Here is a 10,424-nt window from a genome sequence, read left to right on the forward strand (position 1 = left end):
TTTTGCACACTCCTGAGCACACCTTGCTAGTTCACTCTGGCAGGTTACTCATTTATGACTATTGTAATTATGTTTGGGAGATAGTGTTGGGGACAATATTTGATGCATAATGATTTCTGAGATTAGATGATTCAGCTATGAAATTGCAATACATTGACATTCACTTTCTCTTTTCAGGTGGCCTGAAAACATCTGGCAGTGGACAATGTAGGATGAGGAACATGTTATATATTTATATATATACATGCATATGCATGTATATGTGTATATATGTATATATACATGTATATACATACATGTATATACATATACATGTATATGTACACATACGTGCATATGTGCTCATATGTGCATATGTGCACATACGTGCATAGGTGCACATACGTGCATAGGTGCACATACGTGCATATGTGCACATACGTGTATATACACCCGTACTGTATATGCATGTATATATACCCGTACATTTTGGTAATAGATCCAGAAGCCCTTTCTGAATGTTGTGATTATATTATGAAGATAGTCAGTTTCTGACTGTATATGATACAAATTGTTCTTAGTAACTGGATTTGACAGTAAATTAAAACATGGAATTGTTCTCTTATCAGGTGGCTCGCTAACACAAGGCAGTGAACAGTGTATGGTTTGAACAGCTTTAAGTAAGTAATTAGACCTCTGTTTTAGTATTCAGTTTATTTGCAGTGGTGTTTTTATTGCAGTATTAGGAATTACTAAAAAAAAAAGATTAGTAGACCTAGGAAAAATGTAATATACCTTACATAGATAATTGAAATTCTTATGCAAAATTGGTAGAGCTACAAATAACTTGAAGCACGTTCCTTAGATCCACCTGATGGGGCTTTTGCCCACCAACTTTACTGGTTGGGTATCATTGGTGAATGAGTCATTGACGTGCAAGACAACGGCACCTCCTTCTGTTTGCCACATCTCCCTGAGCACACCTTGCTAGTTCACTCTGGCTGGAAGTCATTTCTGACTGTTGTGATAATGTTAGGGAGATAGGCAGGTGTTGGGGACAAAATTCAATGCCAAGAAATTTTGGTAATAGATCCAGCTTTGAATGAAAATCAACCACAAACCATTTCTGAATGTTGTAATTATGTTATGTACTAGGCAGATGCTTCACAATATTTGATGCAAAATTTTCTTAGTAATTGGATTTGACAGTATAAATTGAATTGCAACACATTTAACATCTCTTGACAGATGGCAGTGAGCAGTGTTATGGTTTGAACAGCTTTAAGTAATTATACCTCTGTTTTACTATTCAGTTTAGCTATTTGTAATGGCTTTATTATGATATTAGGAATTACTGAAAAATAAATTTTAATAGACCCAGGAAAAATGGAAAATGCTTAACATAGGTAATTGAAATTCATATGCAAAATTGATAGATCCACATATAACTTGAAGCACGTTCCTTAGATCCATCAGATTTTTTTTTTGCCCACCAACTTACTGGTTGGTGGCCATGTATATGTACATATATATGTACATATATGATATGTACATATACATGTATGTGTACATATTCATGGTTATGTACATGCACATGTATACAATAATTTTGGTAATATCTAGAACATATTCTAAATGTTGTGATAATTATGAATAGGCATTTTGACAGATATTATACAAATGTTCTTATAATGCATTTGACAGTAATTAAAATACAACACATTAACATGGAATTGTTACCAGGTGGCCTGCTGACACATGGCAGCGAGCAGTGTATGGTTTTGAACAGTTATAAGTATCAGAACCTCTGTTTTAGTATTCATTTATTGCATAGTGTTTTTCTACAATATTAGGACATTACTGAATTTATTTTTTTTTTACTGGGGCCTAGAAAAATGGAATATGCCATGTACATAGATTATTGAACATTCTTATGCAAAATTGTAAGTACCAAATATGACGCACGTTCCTTAGATCCACGATGTGGGCTTTTGCCACCCACTGTTATGGTTGGGTATCATTGTAGATGAGTCATTGAGTGCAAACGAACGCACTCCTTTTTTGCCACTCTCCTGAGCACACCTGCAGTTCACTTGCTGGAAGTCATTCTGACTGGATAATGTCTAGGAGATAGGCAGTGTTGGGGACAAAATTCATGCAAGAATTTTGGTAAAGATCAGCTTGAATGAAAATCAACCACAAACCTTCGAATGTGTATTATGTTATGTACTAGGGCAGATGCTTCACAATATTTGGTGCAAATTTTCATAGTAATGGATTGACAGTATAAATTGAATGCACACTTTTCACATCTCTTGCAGATGGCACGTGAGCATGTTGGTGTGAACAGTTTTAAGTAATTATACTCTGTTTTACTATTGCAGTTTAGCTATTTGTAATGGCTTTAGAATTTGGAAGTAGCTTTGAATGAATAATAAAAAACTTTTAATTTTATTATAGACCCAGGAAAATGAAATGCTTAACAATAGGTGAATTGAAATTCATATGCAAATTGATTAGATCCAATATAACTTGAAGCACGTTCCTTAGAATCCATCAGATTGTTTTTTGCACACTTACTGGTTGGTGGCATGTATATGCTACATATTCATGTATAGTACATTATACTGATGTGTACATTCATGTTTTTGTACATGGCACATGTATATTACTATTTTGGTAATAGATCTGAAACCATCTAAATGTGATTAATTATGAGATAGGCAAGTTTTGAAGTATATGATACAAATGTTCTTAGTAATTGCATTGACAGTAAATTAAATTACAACTTCAATGGAATTGTACCAGGTGCCTGCAGACACATGCACTGGAGCAGGTATGTTGAACAGCTTAAAGTAAGAATCAGACCTCTGTTTTAGTATTCAGTTTATGCAAAGGTTTTTCCTTACATATAGATTACTGATTTTTTTTTTTTTTTTTTTTACAAGACCTAGGAAAAATGGAATATGCCTTACATAGATTATTGAAATTCTTATGCAAAATTGGTAGAGCCACAAATAACTTGAAGCACGTTCCTTAGATCCACCTGATGGGGCTTTTGCCCACCAACTTTAATGAATGATACTATTGAAATAGTTGAATGCAAATGAAATGATAAATGCCAGAGATGAGCATGTTCTTAGATCATGATGTTTTTTTGCACCACTTTATTGTGTTGGTATCTTTGGCGAATGATATGACGTAGAAAGATAAATGGCGGATCTCATGTTGCCACACCTACCTGACACCCTTGCTTAGTCACTTGGTGGAATAATTTCCTGAGTGTTGTGATAATGTTAGGGAGATAGGCAGGTGTGGGGACAAAGTCAGTGCCAAGAAATTTTGGTAATAGATCCAGAAACTATTTCTGAATGTTGTGATTACATTATGAAGATAGGTAGTTTGTAGATGTTTGACAATATTTGATACAAATTGTTCTTAGTAATTGAATTTGACAGTGAATGAAAATAAAACATTAGGAAATACTGAAAATATATTTTACTAGACCTAGGAAAAATAGATAATTAAAATTCATATGCAAAATTGGCAGAGCCACAAAGAATTTAAAGCATGTTCCTTAGATCCACCTGATGAGGCTTTTGCCTACCAACTTTACCGGTTGGGTATCATCGGTGAATGAGTCATTGACGTGCAAGACAACGGCACCTCCTTCTGTTTGCCACATCTCCCTGAGCACACCTTGCTAGTTCACTCTGGCTGGAAGTCATTTCTGACTGTTGTGATAATGTTAGGGAGATAGGCAGGTGTTGGGGACAAAATTCAATGCCAAGAAATTTTGGTAATAGATCCAGCTTTGAATGAAAATCATCCACAAACCATTTCTGAATGTTGTAATTATATTATGTACTAGGCAGATGCTTCACAACATTTGATGCAAAATTTTCTTAGTAATTGGATTTGACAGTATAAATTGAATTGCAACACATTTAACATCTCTTGTCAGATTGCCTGCAAACACATGGCAGTGAGCAGTGTTATGGTTTGAACAGCTTTAAGTAATACCCCTGTTTTACTATTCAATTTAATTATTTGTATTATACAATATTAGGAATTACAGAAAAATAGATTATAATACACCTAGGAAAAATGGAAAATGCTTAACATAGATAATTGAAATTCAAATGCAAAATTGGTAGAGCCACAAATAACTTGAAGCATGTTCCTGAGATCCACCTAATGGGTTTTTTGCCCACCAACTTTACTGGTTGGGTATCATCTGTGAATGAGTCATTGATGTGCTAGACAACAGCACCTCGTTTGTTTGCCACACCTCCCTGAGCACACCTTGCTAGTTCACTCTGGCAGGTACTCATTTATGACTATTGTAATTATGTTTGGGAGATAGTGTTGGGGACAATATTTGATGCATAATGATTTCTGAGATTAGATGATTCAGCTATGAAATTGCAATACATTGACATTCACTTTCTCTTTTCAGGTGGCCTGAAAACATCTGGCAGTGGACAATGTAGGATGAGGAACATGTTATATATTTACATATATACATGCATATACATGTATATGTGTATATATGTATATATACATGTATATACATACATGTGTATACATATACATGTATATCCATATACATGTTTATATGCCGTATGTATGTACATGTACATAATGACATACAATACATGTGTATCTAAATGTATATGTACACATCGTGCATATGTACACATACGTATATACAATACGATGATATGTACACATACGTGCATATGTACACATACGTGCATATGTACACATACGTGCATATGTCACATACGTGCATATGTGCACATACTATATACCCGTAGTAATGATTATAACCGTACATTTTGGTAATAGATCCAGAAGCCCTTTCTGAATGTTGTGATTATATTATGAAGATAGTCAGTTTCTGACTGTATATGTTTAAAAATTTTTCTTAGTAACGGGTTTGACGGGAAAAATTAAAACAGGGAATTGTTCTTTATCGGGGGCTCGCTAACAAAAGGGCAAAAACAGTGTTGGTTTGAACAGTTTAAGTAAGAAATTTAAAACCTCTGTTTTAGTTTTCAGTTTTTTTTGAAAGGGGGTTTTTATTGAAAGTATTGGGAATTTAAACTAAAAAAAAAAAATAGTGACCTGGGGGAAAAAATTTGTAATAACCTTACATAGAAAATTTAAAATTAAATTTTGAAAATTGGAAAGAGCCAAAAATAACTTGAAGCACTTTTTTTAGACCCACTGATGGGGTTTTTGCCCACCAATTTACGGGGTTGGGTTCTTTGGGTTTGAATGAGTCATTGACGTGCAAGAAATGGACCTCCTTCGGGTTTGCCACATCCCCTGAGCACACCTTGTAGTTCACTCGGGCTGGAATTTCTTTTCGATTTGTTGTGATAATTTTAGGGGGGGATAGGCAGGTTTTGGGGGAACAAAATTAATGCCAAAAATTTTTTTTGGTAATAGATCCAGTTTGAATGAAAATCAACCAAAAACCATTTTGAATTTTTTGTAATTATGATGTCTAGGCAGAGTTTCCAATTTTGATCCCAAAAATTTTTTAGTAATTGGTTTTTGACGGGAAAAATTTAAATTTGAAAAACCCCTTTTAACATCCTTGACAGTGGCAGGGGAGCAGTGTTAGGGTTTTTGAACAGCTTTAAGTAATTTACCTCTTTTTTCCCCTTTTTTTCAGGTTAGCTTTTGTAAGGGCTTTTTTAGGTATTGGGAAATTTACTAAAAAAATAAATTTTAATAGACCCAGGAAAAAGGGAAAAATGCTTAACAAGGTAATTAAAATTTCATATGAAAAATTGATAGATCCACATAAAAATTTGAAGCACGTTCCTTAGATCCTTTCAGTTTTTTTTTTTTTTGCCCCCCCAACTTACTGGTTGGGGGCCCATGATATGTAATATATATGTACATTTTCATTTTATATAAAATTTTACATGAAATGTTTTACATATTTGTTTCCCCCGGGAAACCTGTATTTACACATACTTTTGGGAAAAAATAGATCTAAAAACCCATTTCAAAATTTTGGTGTTTATTTATGAAGATAGGCAGTTTTTGACGGGTTATTATACAAATTTTTCTTGGAAAGCTTTTGACAGTAAATTAAATCCAACACATTAACAGGGAAATTTTTACCAGGTGGCCTGCAGACAAGGGCCCAGCGGGGCAGTTTTAGGGTTAAACAGCTTAAAGTAAGTAATCAGCCCTTGGTTTAGTTTTCAGTTTTTTTCCCAATAGTGTTTTTTTTTTTAAAAATATTAGGAATTACTGAATTTTTTTTTTTTTTACTACCCCTGGAAAAAGGGGAAATAGCCTTACATAGTTTTGAAATTTTTATGAAAAAATTGGTAGAGCTACAAATAACGGAAGCCCCGGTTCCCTTAGTTTCCACCTAAATTGGGGTTTTTCCCCCACCAACTTTACTGGTTGGGTTCAGGTGAATGAGTAATTGACGGGCAAGACAACGGACCCCCTTCTTTTTGGGCCACATCCCCTGAGAACCCTTTGGATTTCCCTTGGCGGGGAAAGCCCATTTCTGACTGTTGTGATAATGTTAGGGAGATGGGAAAGGGGGTTGGGGCCCAAAATTTAAAAGCCAAAGAAATTTTGGTAAAAAAGTTTCCAGCTTTGAATAAAAAATAAACCAAAACCTTTTCGGGAATGTTGAAATTTAGGTTATGTATTAGGCAGATGCTTAACAATATTTGTTTGAAAAAATTTTATAGTAATTTTTTGACAGTAAAATTAAATTTTTAAACACATTTAACATTTTTGGGAAAAGATGGCAGTGGGGCAGTGTTATGGTTTGAAACGTTTTAAGGTAATTATCCTCTTTTTTCTTTTTCGTTTAGCTTTGTAATGGGGATTATGATATTGGGAATTATAAAAAATAAATTTAATAGCCCCCGGGAAAAAAGGGGAAAAATGTTTAACATGGTAATTGAAATTCATTTTGAAAAATTTGATAGACCCACATATAATTTTAAAAGAAATTTCCCTTTAGCCATCAGTTTTTTTTTTTGCCCACCAACTTAGGGTTGGGTGGCCATGTATATGTAATATTCATGTATATGTACATTAATGATGTGTACATTTTTCGGGTTTAGTACTTTGCCCCGGTATTTTCCACATACATTTGGTAATAAAATTAAAAAACCATTTCTAAATGTGTTTATTTTATAAAGATAGGCATTTTTGGGACAGTAAAAGTTCCAAATTTTTCTTAGAAATTTGTTTTGGGACATAAATTAAAAAAAACACTTTAAAGGAATTTTTACCAGGGGCCCTGCAGACACATGGCAGCGAGCAGTGAGGGTTTAACCGTTTAAAGTAAAAATCAGCCCTCTGTTTAGTATTCAGTTTTTTTGCTAGTGTTTTTTTTTTTCCCAAATTTTGGGGAATTATGTTTTTTTTTTTTTTTTTTTTTCAAGCCCTTTAAAAAAAAAAGGGAAATATGCCTTACATAGATTATTAAAATTCTTTGAAAATTTGGTTTAGAGCCAAAAATAACTTGAAGCACTTTCCCTTTAGATCCACCTGATGGGGCTTTTGCCCACCAACTTTAATGAATGATACTATTGAAAATATAGTTGAAATGCACAAATGAAATGGATAAATGCCAGAGATGAGCATGTTCCTTAGATCCACCTGATGTTTTTTTTGCCACCATCTTTATTTGTTGGGTATCTTTGGCGAATGAGTCATTGACGTAGAAGATAATGGCGGCATCTCCTGTTTGCCACACCTCCCTGAGCACACCTTGCTTAGTTCACTCTGGCTGGAAGTAATTTCTGAGTGTTGTGATAATGTTAGGGAGATAGGCAGGTGTGGGGACAAAGTCAGTGCCAAGAAATTTTGGTAATAGATCCAGAAACTATTTCTGAATGTTGTGATTACATTATGAAGATAGGTAGTTTGTAGATGTTTGACAATATTTGATACAAATTGTTCTTAGTAATTGAATTTGACAGTGAATGAAAATAAAACATTAGGAAATACTGAAAAATATATTTTACTAGACCTAGGAAAAATAGATAATTAAAATTCATATGCAAAATTGGCAGAGCCACAAAGAATTTAAAGCATGTTCCTTAGATCCACCTGATGAGGCTTTTGCCTACCAACTTTACCGGTTGGGTATCATCGGTGAATGAGTCATTGACGTGCAAGACAACGGCACCTCCTTCTGTTTGCCACATCTCCCTGAGCACACCTTGCTAGTTCACTCTGGCTGGAAGTCATTTCTGACTGTTGTGATAATGTTAGGGAAAGATAGGCGGTGTTGGGAAAAAAATTCAATGCCAAGAATTTTTGGTAATAGATCCAGCTTGAATGAAAATCATCCACAAACCATTTCTGGAATGTTGTAATTATATTATGTACTAGGCAGATGCTTCACAATATTTGATGCAAAATTTTCTTAGTAATTGGATTTGACAGTATAAATTGAATTGCAACACATTTAACATCTCTTGTCAGATTGCCTGCAAACACATGGCAGTGAGCAGTGTTATGGTTTGAACAGCTTTAAGTAATACCCCTGTTTTACTATTCAATTTAATTATTTGTATTATACAATTTTAGGAATTACAGAAAAATAGATATAATACCCCTAGGAAAAATGGGAAAATGCTTAACATAGAAAATTTGAAATTCAAATGCAAAATTGGTAGAGCCACAAATAACTTAAAAGCATGTCCTGAGATCCACCTAATGGGTTTTTTGCCCACCAACTTTACTGGTTTGGTATCATCTGTGAATGAGTCATTGATGTGCTAGACAACAGCACCTCGTTTGTTTGCCACACCTCCCTGAGCACACCTTGCTAGTTCACTCTGGCAGGTACTCATTTATGACAATTGTAATTATGTTTGGGAGATAGTGTTGGGGACAATATTTGATGCATAAGGATTCCTGAAATTAGATGATTCAGCTATGAAATTGCAATACATTGACATTCACTTTCTCTTTGAGGTGGCCTGAAAACATCTGGCAGTGGACAATGTAGGATGAGGAAAAAATGTTTATATTTAATAGTACATGCATAAAATGTAATGTGTATATATGTATATATACATGTATATACATACATGTGTAAAATATACATGGATATTCCATGATACATATCATGTGTATATATATGCGTATAGTATGTACATGTACATACATGTATATACATATACATGTATTTATGTCACATACGTGCATATGTCACATACGTGCAATGTCCCCATACGTGCAATGTCACATACGTGCAATGTGACATACGTGCAATGTCACATACGTGCATATTGCACATACGTGATTGCAATGTACACAACATGGGATATGGGCCCCATACTGTATATACACCCCTACTGTATATGATGTATATATAGCCCGTACATTTTGGTAATAGATCCAGAAGCCCTCTCTGAATGTTGTGATTATATTATGAAGATAGTCAGTTTCTGACTATATATAATACAAATTGTTCTTAGTAACTGGATTTGACAGTAAATTAAAACAACATGGAATTGTTCTCTTATCAGGTGGCCCGCAAACACAAGGCAGTGAACAGTGTATGGTTTGAACAGCTTTAAGTAAGTAATTAGACCTCTGTTTTAGTATTCAGTTTATTTGCAGTGGTGTTTTATTGCAGTATTAGGAATTACAAAAAAAAAAAAAAAAAAAAAAAAAAATAGACCTAGGAAAAATGGAATATACCTTACATAGATAATTGAAATTCATATGCAAAATTTTTAGATCCACAAATAACTTGAAATGTTCCTTAGATCATCTGATGTTTTTTTTTGCCCCAATTTACGGTTGGGGATCTTGGGGAATTTATTTTGTATTGACTGCAAGACAAACACCTCCTGTTTGCCATACATTTTGTTAGACAAACCTTCTGAAGTTGGATTGGTTGGGAAAATTCGACGTTTTGATAATTTAGAAGATAGGCAGTTTTTGAAAATGTCAATGCAAGAATTTTGGTAATTTAAAACAGCTTGAAATGGAAAATCAAACCCCAACCCAAATTTTGAAGTTGTAATTATTTTTTATGTACTAGGCAATGGTTTTTTTTACAATATTAGCAAATTTTTTTTTTTTTTTTGACAGGAAAATGGAATTGCAAAAATTATAAATTCTTGAAAATGGTGAGCCAATTTGAACACTTTTAAAATACCTTGGGCTGTTTACTTTGTTCATTGTGAATGGCTTATAGTGATTTGGAATTCCCCGAAAATACATTTAAGCACGGAAAAATTTGGGAAAAAGTTAAATAGGATTGGGGAAAAATTTAATGCCAAAATTTTTAATAATCAACTTGAAGATCCAACCACAACCTTTTTTTGAATTAAATTATGGTTGGCATGTTACATATTGATGCAAAATTTTTAGTAAATTATGACATTAAAATGATTGCACTTTTAACATCTGTAATTGGTAAAAAT

General features: G+C 33.7%; 2 long non-coding RNA genes and 3 other non-coding genes across 6 annotated transcripts; all 5 read left to right on the plus strand.

Moving 5' to 3' along the window:
- Positions 1 to 60: 60 nt before the first annotated feature.
- LOC119581960 lies at positions 61 to 1,504 on the plus strand. The gene is made up of 3 exons (XR_005229603.1): positions 61 to 207; positions 609 to 659; positions 1,228 to 1,504. It is a non-coding gene; the product is annotated as an uncharacterized LOC119581960 (long non-coding RNA).
- LOC119584647 lies at positions 831 to 1,041 on the plus strand. The gene has a single exon (XR_005229833.1). It is a non-coding gene; the product is annotated as a small nucleolar RNA SNORA53 (small nucleolar RNA).
- A 1,316-nt stretch (positions 1,505 to 2,820) lies between the features above and the next one.
- Positions 2,821 to 9,668, plus strand: LOC119581952. 2 transcript variants are annotated; one of them, XR_005229602.1, is made up of 3 exons: positions 2,821 to 2,834; positions 8,962 to 8,991; positions 9,519 to 9,668. It is a non-coding gene; the product is annotated as an uncharacterized LOC119581952 (long non-coding RNA). The 2 variants fall into 2 exon arrangements; XR_005229601.1 differs by lacking the exons at positions 2,821 to 2,834; positions 8,962 to 8,991 and adding exons at positions 3,481 to 3,995; positions 4,439 to 4,468.
- LOC119584655 lies at positions 3,547 to 3,757 on the plus strand. Its single transcript, XR_005229834.1, has one exon. It is a non-coding gene; the product is annotated as a small nucleolar RNA SNORA53 (small nucleolar RNA).
- On the plus strand, positions 8,069 to 8,279 carry LOC119584684. Its single transcript, XR_005229838.1, has one exon. It is a non-coding gene; the product is annotated as a small nucleolar RNA SNORA53 (small nucleolar RNA).
- Positions 9,669 to 10,424: the final 756 nt, after the last annotated feature.

The sequence above is a fragment of the Penaeus monodon genome, chromosome 2 (genome assembly GCF_015228065.2).
Source record: "Penaeus monodon isolate SGIC_2016 chromosome 2, NSTDA_Pmon_1, whole genome shotgun sequence".
Classification (NCBI taxonomy): domain Eukaryota; kingdom Metazoa; phylum Arthropoda; class Malacostraca; order Decapoda; family Penaeidae; genus Penaeus; species Penaeus monodon.